Source organism: Silene latifolia, chromosome 11 (assembly GCF_048544455.1).
Source record: "Silene latifolia isolate original U9 population chromosome 11, ASM4854445v1, whole genome shotgun sequence".
In the NCBI taxonomy this organism is placed as follows: Eukaryota; Viridiplantae; Streptophyta; class Magnoliopsida; order Caryophyllales; family Caryophyllaceae; genus Silene; species Silene latifolia.
Window position 1 is genome coordinate 147,373,530 of NC_133536.1, and position 15,031 is coordinate 147,388,560.

Consider the following 15,031-nt stretch of genomic DNA (forward strand, 5'->3'; position numbering starts at 1 on the left):
GAATGTCTTGCTAAAGGCTCCTAAATAAATGGGGGTGTTACAGTACCAACCGAGGAGAACCTACCCAGTGGTACTCCCACACCACAACACTTAACCGGAAATTTTATTGCAAAATCCGCATTTATCCAATTAGTCGAAAGAAGCCAATTTGGGGGTATGCCTAGTGAAGACCCTCATTCTCACATGGAGACTTTTTGTGACTATTGTGATGCGATTTCACAAACCGGAGTGACTCAAGACCAAATTCGATGGGTCTTATTTCCTTTTTCTCTAATTGGTGCCGCGGAACAATGGTTAAAGAGCTTTGATAAAGTTACTCTTGGAATTGACTCTTGGAAGAAGTTGGCTCTAGCTTTCTACAAAAAGTTCTTCCCTCCGGAAAAGACTAACATGCTAAGAGCCCAAATCACGGGTTTTAAGCAAAGGGACGAAGAATCCTTGTATGAAGCTTGGGAGCGATTCAAAGGAACTTGTCGCTCATGTCCTCATCATGGACTTAGCGAGTGGTTCTTGGTACAACAATTTTGGAATGGTCTTTATGAAGACTCCCGAAACATTCTCAACATGGGATCAAACAGTATGTTCACCGAAGTTGACGATAATCAAACTTGGAACAAGATTGAGGAAATGGCGGTCCATAATTCACAATATAGTAGACCTCGCAAGGCTACTAGAGGTGGAAAGCATGAACTGGACTCTATTACTCAATTGGGTGTTCAACTTAGTGCTCATATTAATACCATTAACTTGAAGTTTAAAAAGGCTATGGCTAAGCTTGAAGAAGCCTCAAAATCACCAAAGCAACATGTTAATGCCATGGTAGCATCTTCATCAATCCCAAGTGGAATATGTGAGAATTGTGGAACTTTGGGACATGACCAAAGTGAATGTAGGGAAACAAGTGAGCAAGTGAATGCTTTTCAAGCATACAAAAGTGGTACCTCTTATTCCAACTATTACAATGAAAACACCAAATTCCACCCAAATCTCTCATACAAAAGGCAAAATGTTCAAAACCCTCAACCAACATACACCCCACCTCCAATGAGAAACCAAAATCAAAGACCCTTTTACAACCAAAACCAAGGTTACAAAAATCAAACTCCATACAATCAACAAAATCACCAAGGTTTTGATGTTCAAAAAGCGGTCCTCCAACTGCAAAAGAATCAACAAGAATTTTTCACTCAAATGCAAAAAGATAGCCAAGCAAAAGACATCACCATCAACAACATCCTAGCCCACACAAAAATGTTGGAAACTCAAATGACCCAACTAGCATCTTCAAGCTCTCAAAGACAAAAGGGGCAATTACCACCTCAAAGTAATCCCCCAAGACATGAAACGGTTAGTGCCATCCACTTGAGAAGTGGTACAAGATATGAAGGGCCAAAGAAGCAAGTTGAGGATGAAGTTGTAGAGGCTAGTGACAAGGAAAGAGTTGTGCAAAACTCTAGGGAAGAAGAACCCACCAATCAAGAAGTTTTAAAGAAAAATGAAGAAAAGGCTAAAGAGAAAGAGCCCATTGTGATTAGACTTACATTCCCGAGTCGTCGAGCTAAGCCTAAGTTTGATGACCAACTTGGAAAATTCATGGAGATTGTGAAGAATTTAGAAGTCTCAATTCCTTTCACGGAATTGATCAATCACGTTCCGGCCTATGCAAAGTACATGAAGGACATCCTTACAAAGAAGAAATCAATCCGGGAGCTTGAGACTATTGCCTTCACTAAGGTGAGTAGTGCAATCCTTCAAGGTAGTTCTGAAGGAAAAGTAGATCTATATACTTAACATATTCATATATGTTGTAATTTAATTTGTCATAAAATTAACTAATGATCTTATGCATGCAAACTATTAAACAAAATAAAGAAGAAACATTGTTCTTACAATGGATTTTCGGTTTATAGGGCACAAGAGAGATCACCTTTCTCTCTTGTTCTTGAGCTTTCCTTTTGGATGAACAAAGACCCAAGTGTAGGATCTCTCCCAAGGATTTATACCCAAAGCTCACTCTTAATTAAAATCAATATTATAAATACTAGTACAATATTAATTTTGTAAGAAAATTGACCCAAAATAATTTTGGTTTTTGTCTCCTAAAACCGGGTAGGAGAGAGAGGAAGAAAGGAAAATATTTTTATCTCTCTAAAAATATTTTAGGTGAATGAATAATGAATGAATATCAACAACATTGTGATGTATTGTTTTTATCAAAATATAAGGCAAAAACCCTTTGCCTTTTCTTGTGGTAAAACCGGGTAAGAGGCGGGGAAGGGAGCCAATGCATGCCTTTGTTTATCTTCACAATGTAAACTAGGGTTGCATGGCTAGTAAGGCAAGTAATCATTATGTTTACCACTCATATTATAAACACAATATTTAGCCTAATCCACCTCTTAATTTCGGTACACTTATAACATGGAATCCATATTATTTTTGTCAATTTGTCAATATGTTACATGGCACATGTCACATAAATTTGTTATGTATTTTTAACATATTAAAAATCAACGTATTAATAAAAATACGTCATATACAAAAATCGACTTAGTAATTCATAATTACTTGTACCAAAATATTTATAAATCACAACAATTTGTATTTATAATAATTCATTCAAAATTCAATTGTTTCCTTAAACAATAATTTCATCTGAGTAATGATACAATTCGATTACTCAGACCGTATCTCATTTTAATCAATTTCAATGAGATACGTAAATATTACTTCCAAAATCGTCCGTCAATTTTCAAATAATTTAATTAACTCGTAACGTTATACGATCAATTAAATGATCAATTAAGAGTGTTGCCCTATAGGTATGACCTAGGAGATCAACTGATCACCACCGTCGCACGACAGTAATGTCAAACTCTAGTCAGCCAATCATTACCGATATATGTTGATCATTGACAAGAAAAATATTACTTCCCAATTGTATTCTTTATAATGAGACTTAAACATGTCATCATCATGATCAACAGTCGTGATCGCATTATTGTCGGAGGACACATATTCCAACAATCTCCCACTTGTCCTCGACAAGTGTGCGTCACCAATTCTCTTGTCCTATTACTATCTCCCACTCAATGCAAGGTGTCTTTCAGGTCGTACTTGCAAGTGATCATATCGAGAGTGGTTTCCTCGATCTGGAGAATAACTGATTGACCGGATTTATCCACAATGGATACATTCCGAGCGTGGCCACGCATTTCGACACATTACTCCTCGAGTGGCCCCGAGATATTGTTATAACCCTGACTAGGGGTGGACAATTCCTATCGCACTCATTCCCTTCAACTAGCCACAGCCATCATAACCCAAAATATGCCCATTTGACCCCATTTACGAAGGTCGTAGTAACACAAATCAAAGTTAATCTGAAACTGTGTCATCTTAGGCGAATAGTCTTTAGTCAAAAGAAGCGACTCATTTGAATACTATAGAAGCTCTCGCCACGACCAGGCTATATAAATTTGCCAGAACTCTATAAGCGGTCATAAGGCCCGACAAAATGTTCCTAAAAGTCTGCCAATGTGATCGACTAGTCATCTCGTATGACTCTATGGCACTTGAACTTGCCATCAATCGCATCACACTCTAGTCACTTTGAGACGTCACCTCATGTAAGTAACTATGGGCAAATACAATGTTAATCCATGTTCACTTTAACGGGGTTCAATTGTCTCCACAACCCGTTTGGATGTAACAAAGTATAAGGTGAGTTGATAATAACTCAAACGACAAATGTCGACATCACACTTGGGTAGTCAATACCATATTACAACCTTGTGATGCATATCGTAAGTGTAAGCACTTATTGATTGCAATAGAAGTTTAACATGCCATGTGTCCATATGTTCAAACTTCTTATACTTGCATTTTCCTTTATATTCATGTTCTCTCTCATAGTATGAACCTTACCAAGTACACATCAAGGTTCCCGACCTTGGTTTTAATTTGGTTCTTTATCTTGAAAGAACTTCCTTATCGATTATCACATAACGAACGAATTTGTGATGAATGATATGACTTGTACTGATCAAGTACTCCATCCACACACAATGCACTAGGTATATGTTTTGCAGAGTCTTGCAACAATTTGTCAAGATGATTGACCTAGCACTTCTCACAAGTCCTAGCATATTAGGAAAGATTAGTTTTGAGCAACTTCTTATTCAACTAAGTATCTTTACAAAACTTCTTATTTCTCTTTCTAGCTTGAAAGGTTTAGGATTCTCATAAATCCTTGCATGTGCTCGGATTTTCTATAATATGTGCAACCTCTTGACACACAATAGAGCATTCTGTCAAACACCGAAATCGCTCATCGGATTCTACTCGAGAATTCATGACGTTTCTATTATGGCTTACCAATGATCCATCATGCTCTTATGCATATGATTCATAATTGGACATGTGCATGATTATTCTAATGGCGGAAACATTAGTAACTTTTAATCATGTCATTAACTATATTTAGGTTCAAGGAACGACCATGACTGCTAATGGCAATTCCATTTTCATTTAAATGAATAACCTACGTATCTCGTTGATTCGATGTGTATCTAACAATACTTATCCAACATCTCATGATGTAGTTGGATTTATCATGGTCCATTTTCATCCAGAATTGAAAACTCAACTGCTTCTTTATGAAAGAAGGTATTAGCTCGTCATTCTTCAATGAGTGATGAGTTGTAAACATTCAAAGGATGATAGCTCCCACTAAATTCCATGTCTTCACATGATAATTTCTAAACTCCCACTTAATTCCACATGTTTCGAAATTTATTACTTAATCGAAAACATTTCAAAATTGGAATGTATGTTGCTTTGCAAAGTTATTAAGATGAAGCCATATATGTTCCCATCATATCCTTTCAAAATTCCTATTTCGAAGAGGTCTCATCTTAACCTTATGGAAAGAGATTTTAAATCTCTAACACATTCATGTCATAATGATGTGTGGCAATGTCATTTATTAAATATGAGTAATATCTAATACACATCCTTCAAAATATCCCCTTTTAGAAGGAGGTTTAACCAATTCATTTTCATAATGAGGTTAAGTAATGACATCTGCGTGGTTTAAAACTTTGGCTATTGAAGATATCGGTATATCAATCCTTGCAACCTCTAGTCATAAATATCGCTTATCACTAGGATGTCATATTGATTCATTTAGGCTCTTAAGTAAATCTCAAGGTTGAAACTATTGGTCAAAATTTTACATAAACTAGTCAAAACTCTTGTTAAGACTTAACTTTAGTCATTTGGTTCCAAAACTTTCTTTTGGTCTCCTCGTGTAGTTATCTTGAGAACATTCTCTTACGATTACTTCACTTGGTCTCTTTAGTCATGTAGAACTTACTTGAGACCATAGATCTCATCTATTGGGTATACTATATAAAAAGATATACCTTTATTCGAATCATTCTCTCTTGCGTAGATCTCATTTACACAATCTTATCTTGGCTTGTGTGTTGTGTCCTCATTTTTCTCCCACTCTATCTTTAGAATAAATACACTAGAGATTCAAAAGATAGCATATGAGACACAAACAATGAATTTGAAGTATAAGGAGAACTATCTCATAGGTTGACTAATAGTTATAGATTTCGTAAGTGTACTTGGTGATTGACATTCCTTTAAAAAGAGTTCATAGACTCAACACCACTTTATAAATGATCATACACAAGCCTTAAGCATGTGGACATATAATGAATCCCGTCATTATAGTTGTCTCTTAGATCACTTTAAGTGAATAATCATATGTTTCTAAGATCAAGCATTTAAATACGGATTTTAGAACAAAAGGATAAAATGATAAAACGGGTGATTTGGGTTGCAAACCAAGTCACCATTATCCAAAATACAACCAATTATCCAAAATACCTTTCCATGTCAAACACGGAAACTTGAGGTTCTAAAAATCCAAAACATAATTTAAAATAAGACAATGAAAAGCAAAGCTCCATGAAAGCTATCCCTAGCTTCTTGATGGTTTCTCATGCTTGCTTTTCCTTTCCTTTGTCTTTGCTTGGTGGAGGCCCTATTTACAATAAAAAGGGAGATACATTATCACAACTTTGTATCATAATACCATAGTTGAATTAAAAACATAAAAGAAGGGATAGTCATTTACCTACTGGAGTAATCTTTCCAGCCTTAATATCACAAAGGTATTTGGAACAATTTCTTTTCCAATGTCCCATACCATTACAATAATGGCATTTATCAAGAGGACCCTTCTTGATTTTCGAAGTGCTAGCATCATTAGTTTTAGCTTTGGTGAAAGTGGGAGCTTGCTTCTTACCCTTCCTCCCATTCTTTTTGAACTTCCCCTTACTCTTAGTGCTTATGTTAAGCACATCCTTTGGTGGCTCACATTTAACCCCATGTCCCTCTCGGCTTGCACAAGTAACTTGTGCAATTCTTCAAGAGACACATCCTTATCTTGCATGTTAAAATTCACCCGGAATTGAACATACGCTTTGACTTTGGACAAGGAGTGTAGAATCCTATCTACAATGAGTTCTTTAGGGATGTCAACCTTTTGAATTTTCAAGGTCTCGACAAGCTCCATAAGTTTGAGCACATGAGGGCTAAGCTTTTGGCCCTCTTTGAAGTCGAGATCAAAGAATGCCGCGGCCGCCTCATATTGGAAGATCCGCGGAGTTTGTGAAAACATTGTCACAAGCTTTGAGTAAATCTCAGTAGCATTGCCCATTTTAAAGGCTCTCCTTTGGAGATCCGCCTCCATTGCAAATATCAAGACGTTTTTCATTGCGGCGGACTCCTTTTGGTAAGCCTCATATGCTTCCCTAGTTGCGGCGGTCGACCTAGTAGTAGGTTCGGGAGGAGAGGCCTCGGTAAGGTAACGAAGCTTGTCGTCACCTTGGGCGGCTAATTTGAGTTGGGCATCCCAATCGGAGAAATTTGACCCATTCTTTTCAAGTTTACATCGATCCATGAAGGATCGGAGCCAAGATGTGTTAGCGAGAGGCGTGGCGTTAGGGGTTGGTGTTGCCATTTGTTATGAGGGAAAAAGAAGTGGTCTACAAAACAAAATAGAAGGAGTAAAACAAATGTCCTTTTAAAAATAATACTCGTAAAATGTATAATTTAAACAAGTTTTATGCATTTTTCTAGTGACCTCTACCCAACTAGATAAATGATTCCAAGACCCAAATTCATATTAATTTAGGGCACGGTGTGCCGAAATACCCTTTATTAACATAACTCAGTGGATTAACCTTTTAATCGATTCTACTTTTAGAACTCTTGGTCGATGATATTTACATTAATATTCATCTTTAGCCCGAAACACATCCGGAAATCGTCGTGAATACTTTCGTTGAGTACAACCCAAATTTCGAATAAATGTGTCCATAATCCAAACCCATATCAACTTAGGGCACGGTGTGCCGAAATACCCCTTATTAACATGAATTCGGTGGATAGACATTCATCACCCATTTCCCCTACGTAACAAGGTTTGTACCCCGGCGTGGCCGAGTGCATTCCCTCACGAAATAGGTTTTCATGGTTTCTACTATTTGGTAAGGCTATGTCTCAATTGATTGTTTTAGCGAGAGGTCATGTCAATTTATTATCTATCACGTTTTAAGTGAACTAAAGCGGTGAACTACGATAATCCTAATTGACACGGTCGATAAACTCGATGAAGATGATGATGCATGTTTTAGTTATGGCGATTTAGCGATGCATGCGACATATAAATAAAATGCAAACATAAAAAAAAAAAAATCCTAGTATGGCCTTTCCTAAAATAGAAAAACTATTTAACTATTACATATTCGGAAACCAACTCCATTGGTCCCTTGAACTTCGGTTGTGGCACGCATCTCGAGGTAACACCGTCTTTATGTATCGCCATCTTGAAGAAATCCGTCTTTGGGAACTCCGAGATAAATTAAATTACATAGCAAATTACATAATTTCCTATTATACATTTGTAACTAAAATAAAATAAATCTATTAAATTACAAAACGGTGATACGAGATCACAATAAATTACAACCGAATCGATATTCCCATACATTTCGGGAAATACCAATTAAAAACTAAGGCCATACTAAGTAAAATTACATAATTCAAAAATTACATAAATTAAAATTATGACAATCATAAAGAAAATGCAGCATTATAATATGTATGAACATGCCCAATTTTATGCTAAATCGCCTTTAATTAGCCAATATCGTATATTACTCGGTTTTTACGGATTTGCGTGATTTCAACATTTTATAATCACAAAAATTAAATAAATTCATATTTATGCATAAGTTAATTACCCTAACCTCTTAGGACTCAAAATTTAGTCTTCACTAATTATTTGACCATAATTAACTCATATTTCTAAAATTGTTCATTAATGGACCAAAAATACAAAAATAAGCTATAAACTTCAAATAAATCACAAAATTTCAAATAAATTTGAAATTTGAAATTTAAACTCATGAACATTCTGGAAAAATACCATGACACTCATAATGTTCAAAAAACTTAGGTTAAAAATTTTGAAATTTTTCCGGAAAAACAATGTTGCGGTTTATCGGTTTTAACTAAATAATCATAAAAACATGTGAAAAATTATATTCATTAACTTTTCAATTTTAGATCTGAAAAATATAATAAAATGCAACATATAATGTTTTTCTTTAGTCATAGAGTATGTTTTATTAATTTTTCACTAATTAAGTCACTATTTATGCCATTTTTCTTCAAAAATCCATAAATCATGCAAAAGGACTTCACTATAGCCCATTATTTTACACACATCTTGTAAAATTGCATGTGACAACATACTAAATTTCTATGACCAGATTCGAAATTTATCTCATATTAACCTATTTTTCACCTAAAACCGATTTTAATAATGAAAAATCCATTTTTCGAGCATAAGAAGTCCAAAAATTATGAAAATTTACAGGTCATCTCAAAATAATATATGTGATAACATATCCAAAAATCACTTGAAAATCCGAAGTATAGCTAATTTTAGTCCGAAAATGACATTTTATTCACAAAATCATATTTTAATGTCATTATTATGTAATATGAACAATAAAAATCCATAAAATAACCAAAATATCCTAAAAACATTTTAGGACCAGAAATTTTAACATGCATAAATTAATTTCGTGATATATCATAATAACACAAATTTTATAAGTTTTATATGTTAATCTTTATAACTCGGAAAAACTTTTAACCGATTTGCATGCAAACAACCATGGCTCTTGATACCGATTGAAGGAAAAGTAGATCTATATACTTAACATATTCATATATGTTGTAATTTAATTTGTCATAAAATTAACTAATGATCTTATGCATGCAAACTATTAAACAAAATAAAGAAGAAACATTGTTCTTACATTGGATTTTCGGTTTATAGGGCACAAGAGAGATCACCTTTCTCTCTTGTTCTTGAGCTTTCCTTTTGGATGAACAAAGACCCAAGTGTAGGATCTCTCCCAAGGATTTATACCCAAAGCTCACTCTTAATTAAAATCAATATTATAAATACTAGTACAATATTAATTTTGTAAGAAAATTAACCCAAAATAATTTTGGTTTTTGTCTCCTAAAACCGGGTAGGAGAGAGAGGAAGAAAGGAAAATATTTTTATCTCTCTAAAAATATTTTAGGTGAATGAATAATGAATGAATATCAACAACATTGTGATGTATTGTTTTTATCAAAATATAAGGCAAAAACCCTTTGCCTTTTCTTGTGGTAAAACCGGGTAAGAGGTGGGGAGGGGAGCCAATGCATGCCTTTGTTTATCTTCACAATGTAAACTAGGGTTGCATGGCTAGTAAGGCAAGTAATCATTATGTTTACCACTCATATTATAAACACAATATTTAGCCTAATCCACCTCTTAATTTCGGTACACTTATAACATGGAATCCATATTATTTTTATCAATTTGTCAATATGTTACATGTCACATGTCACATAAATTTGTTATGTATTTTTAACATATTAAAAATCAACGTATTAATAAAAATACGTCATATACAAAAATCGACTTAGTAATTCATAATTACTTGTACCAAAATATTTATAAATCACAACAATTTGTATTTATAATAATTCATTCAAAATTCAATTGTTTCCTTAAACAATAATTTCATCTGAGTAATGATACAATTCGATTACTCAGACCGTATCTCATTTTAATCAATTTCAATGAGAAGCGTAAATATTACTTCCAAAATTGTCCGTCAATTTTCAAATAATTTAATTAACTCGTAACGTTATACGATCAATTAAATGATCAATTAAGAGTGTTGCCCTATAGGTATGACCTAGGGGATCAACTGATCACCACCGTCGCACGACAATAATGTCAAACTCTAGTCAGCCAATCATTACCGATATATGTTGATCAGTTGACAGTAAAAATATTACTTCCCAATTGTATTCTTTATAATGAGACTTAAACATGTGATCATCATGATCAACAGTCGTGATCGCATTATTGTCGGAGGACACATATTCCAACAAGTTCACCTCCAAAGCTCAAGGATCCGGGAAGCTTCCCCATTCCATGCATTATTGGTGACACTACAATTAACAAAGCTTTATGTGACCTTGGGGCAAGTGTTAGTGTCATGCCATATTCGGTTAGCAAGAGGCTAGGAATGGGAGAACTCAAATGCACCAACATCACGCTTCAAATGGCGGATAGATCGACAAAGACACCTTTAGGGGTATGGGAAGATGTTCCCGTGAGAATTGGAAACTTCTTCATCCCGGTGGATTTCGTTATTGTTGACATGGAAGAAGACTCCAACATTCCTATTAACTTAGGAAGACCTTTCTTGTACACCGCGGGAGTGGTGATCGATGTGAAGCATGGAGAGCTCACCCTCGAAGTGGGAGATAAAACCATCACTTTCAATCTTGACAAGACTATGAGAGCTCCCCGATTGCATGAGCCATGTTTTATGGTTGATCACTATAGCCGGAAGGATGATATGAAGAAGTTGGAATTTCAATGGAGAAAGAAAGTGGATGATGCCCCATCAAAAGATCAGGGAAATTGCAACAATGAGAGCTTGAAAATCTCACCCATGACAAGTGAAGAAGAAGGCCTTATTGGCCAAGACAAGAAAGAAGGAGAGTTGTCTTTATCAACTCAAGACTTTTTTAGTGAGCAAGTAAACGAAGTATGCGGTCTTTGGGATGATGAGTTTGAAGGGATATTCAATCCCTATATTGGTAATGCTATGACCCAAGACCATCATGGAGAACAACAAGTGCAAATATCTATTGAGGATCTTTATCATGATAATGAGCAAGCTTTCGACTACTTCTTCAAGGTGTTGAGTAACATCAACAACACCTTGAACATGCCCCCTTGACATCTCACATTGGATGAGAGTTTGGTGGAGTCCTACCTAAACCACCATTTGTAAATATTCTAATTCCCTAACTTGCATTTCAATTATTCTATAGCATTTTTGTCATTTTTGGATTTACATTTTTGTGCCTTGATCAAGATGTTCATTATTTTGAGAGAAGTGAGGGAGAGACTTATGAATTTATTGATGTGTAGTGCTTTGACTTAGTGTGGGGAAAGCAATTGCCTAAGCTATTCATGCCTTTGTAGTGCCCCTACAATGAAGAACACAAGAATTGAAGAATGAAATGACACGTGTTACAAAGCACCCACGGATGGACCCGAATCCGTGTGGTCAAGGAATAATCCGAGCGGCCTGAGGGATAATCCTCTCGTCTGGAAGAAACCCGAGCGTCCAAGCCATCAGACGCTCGTCTGGTGAAGCTGCAAAAATAAAAATTTGGGTCTGACTGTTAATCCGAGCGTCCCAGCCAGAAAGACGCTCGTCTCAGTCTGGACGGTCGTCCATCAAGAAAGACGCTCGTCCTTTTGCTGCCAAAATTCTGGGATTTCTCCCTGGAAAGGAATCCGAGCGTCCTAAGCAGAAGACGCTCGTCTCAGCTCAAGGAATCCGCTCGTCTTTCCTGCGGTCCACTCGTCCTATGGCGTTTTTTTCTGAACCATTTTTTGAAGAATCCAAGCGTCCTGATCCCTGGTCCGCTCGTCTCCCTCTGCAGATTCAAAACTAACGGGTCTTTTTAAAACCCTCCTCTCCCATTCATTCTCATTTTTTCAAAATACAAACACTACCCAAAATCCAAAAATCCCAAAACCCTCATCCTCTCCATCAACAAAAACAAATTCCCTCAACCAAATTCAACCAAATAAAATCCAAACTTCCTCACAACAAAAAATTAATTACTCCTTTTGCAACAACAAGTGATTCAAACACCAAAATCTTCAAGTTTTGAGTCGATTTTTAGGATACAAAGCAACATTCATTCATCCTAAATTGATTTGAGCATTACTAGAAATTGAAGATTTCAATCTTTCATTGGTGAAATTAAGCAAAGGAGAATGGCAAGAACAAAAGGTGGAAATAAGGCAACCCAAAAGAAGACACTTTCCAAAAGGCAATTAGCTCTTCAAGCAAAACAAGTATCAAAGGCATTGGTAGTCCATGAGGCAAGGTTGGAGGTTCAAGAACAAAATCCCCTTATGGAGGCTACTACTTCAACTCCAGTCATTGAACAATTATCCGATTATCCGGAGGTAATTTTCACTTCCGACTCCCATAGGGAGAAATTCATTCTCTTTGCTAAGAAAACCATCATGCCTACTAAGTTTATTTGTGAAGATGCATTGTCAAAGTTGGGTGTCCTTGAACAAACTAAGACCTTTTTCGAGTCTATGGGGTTAAGTAAATTGTTTACAATGCAAGAATTGACATACCCCTCCCTTACCTTGGTGTTTTTGAGCTCTTTGAAAGTCACAAGGGTGGAGACTCGAACCCTCATTGAGTTTCGTCTTGAAAATGTTGATAGATGCTTATCTTATGACGAATTGGGTAAGATATATGGCCTTAGTGATAGTGCAAAATTTACAAAGATGCCTACCAAGTATGACCCCGCTCCTCTTTGGATGGCAATTTTTGGAAGGAAATTCACACGTTTTCATAATTGTCGCGCTCTCTTAGTCCACCATCCGGGCATTAGAGTATGGCATAAAGTCAATGGGAATACTTTGATAGCTAGAAATGGCACAAATCATCTTACCAAACTCGATTTTATTCTTCTTGAGTCGGCCTTGAACATTGGGAGAGAATTTACCAAGCCATACAATGCTCTACGACTTTTGGTTGATCGATGGCTTAATGTTGATTGTGGCAAAGAAGGCACGGCCTTTATTGCCAACGGAGGACTAGTCACCTATTTGGCTAAGCATTTTAACAGGGATTTCAACAAGAACAACACTTATGCACCGGTAAAAGGTGGCCATCTTATCGATTTGCCCACCATGATTCTAAAGTTTAAGCGGGTCAAGAACGATAATCTTGATAACAAGTTTGGGTGGTTGACAAATGAAGCTAGATCCTTCACTTTGCCTAGCAAAATTTGCCGATTGAATGTTCACCGACCGAACTACCTTCTCCCACTCTCCGAAGAGACCGAATACATCATTCAACACCAAGGGGACGAAATTGTCGAGCCCTCCTCCTCCATTATTACCCCACCTTACCCATTTGAGTACCACGAGTTTAACCCCAAAGATGCCAAGGCGGGAAATGATTACTTGACTCTACTCATGAGGGAAATGCATAAACAAGCTTATAATGATAGAGTTGATGCTTACAAGGCCCAATATCCGCCCCTCCTACATCTAGCTAGGAAAGGACTTCTTGATCCATCCTGTCCTTTGCCTATTTGGGCGGATAGGGAAGTATTCTTTCCTAGCACTTCTAGTGGTGGTAGACCGGGTGGAGAGGAAATGGTTGTTGATGAGAGTGGTGACCAAGAAAGAGAAGAAGAAGAAGTTCAAGAAGAAGAGGAAAGTGAGGAAGAACAAGAAAGTGAAAGTGAGAGTGGACATAATTCCACATCTATGGAGGTTGATGATGCCTCAAGCGTGGAAGATGATGATACGATGGGTGAGGACTAGCAAATTTTTGGAGGCTCCTAAATTCTTACACCTCCCTTATGGTTTGTCTACTTCTCTTGTTTTTCTTTTATCTTGATAATTTTGAGGAGTCCTAGCAACATTATAGGATTAACACCTTGGCATCATTAAAGTGTTCATTTTTATTGTTCCCGACTTGAAAAATAAAAAATGACTATTTTTTTAGTTTCATGCATTGCATTCTATGTGCATGAACTCCCCCGAAATTCTTGACATTAGAAATAATGTCTATTTTTGTTTGGGGAAGTCCAAGCATATGCATTGGGAGCTAATCTAAATTATGCTCTCCGCCATAACAAAAACACATGCATCATGTAGTGTAGTTTGCATTTAGTTTAAAAATCATGCATTTTCATTGCATAATTTCCTATCGTATTGGCCATTGAGGACAATGCCATACTAGTGCGGGGATGGGATATTCTAACTTGACTTTTATACAAAATCCAAAAAAAAAAATTAAAATTTTTTTGAAAAAAACAAAAAAAAAAAATTAAAAAATTGAAAATCCAAAAACAAGTTCATTTCCCTTTGTAGTGTAGTCTTGTATATATATTGTTTTGTATATATTGTGTTTGTTCATCCTTATTCACATTGATCGACCACGCCACATCCGAGACATGAGGATATTGAAGACCGCATGGTATGATCTTTCCAATCTCCTTTTTTCTCTTTATGTTAATGACTATGTGGCTTTATTTTGATTGATGCGGTATAAACAATGTGAATTTAGGATTGCATTTAGATTATTTGGCATACTAGTCGGTAGAAGCATATGCATTAGGATATATAAATGTTAGTTGCATCATGGCATATAGTTGCATTTAGGGAAAATTTTGTGAAACCGTCTATTTGGGAAGCTTGACAAGTGTATATAAGGCCCTTGTAGATACTTTTTTTTCTTGAGACTTTGTTTGTTAGAATACTTGTAAAACACCCTAGGATGTGTCATGCTAGTATCCTTTGACCCAT

At 36.1% G+C, this 15,031-nt stretch overlaps 1 non-coding gene across 1 annotated transcript; it reads right to left on the minus strand.

The window, feature by feature from the left end:
• Window positions 1-390: 390 nt before the first annotated feature.
• LOC141616587 (small nucleolar RNA R71) lies at window positions 391-497 on the minus strand. Its single transcript, XR_012530924.1, has one exon. It is a non-coding gene; the product is annotated as a small nucleolar RNA R71 (small nucleolar RNA).
• Between the last annotated feature and the right edge of the window lie 14,534 nt (window positions 498-15,031).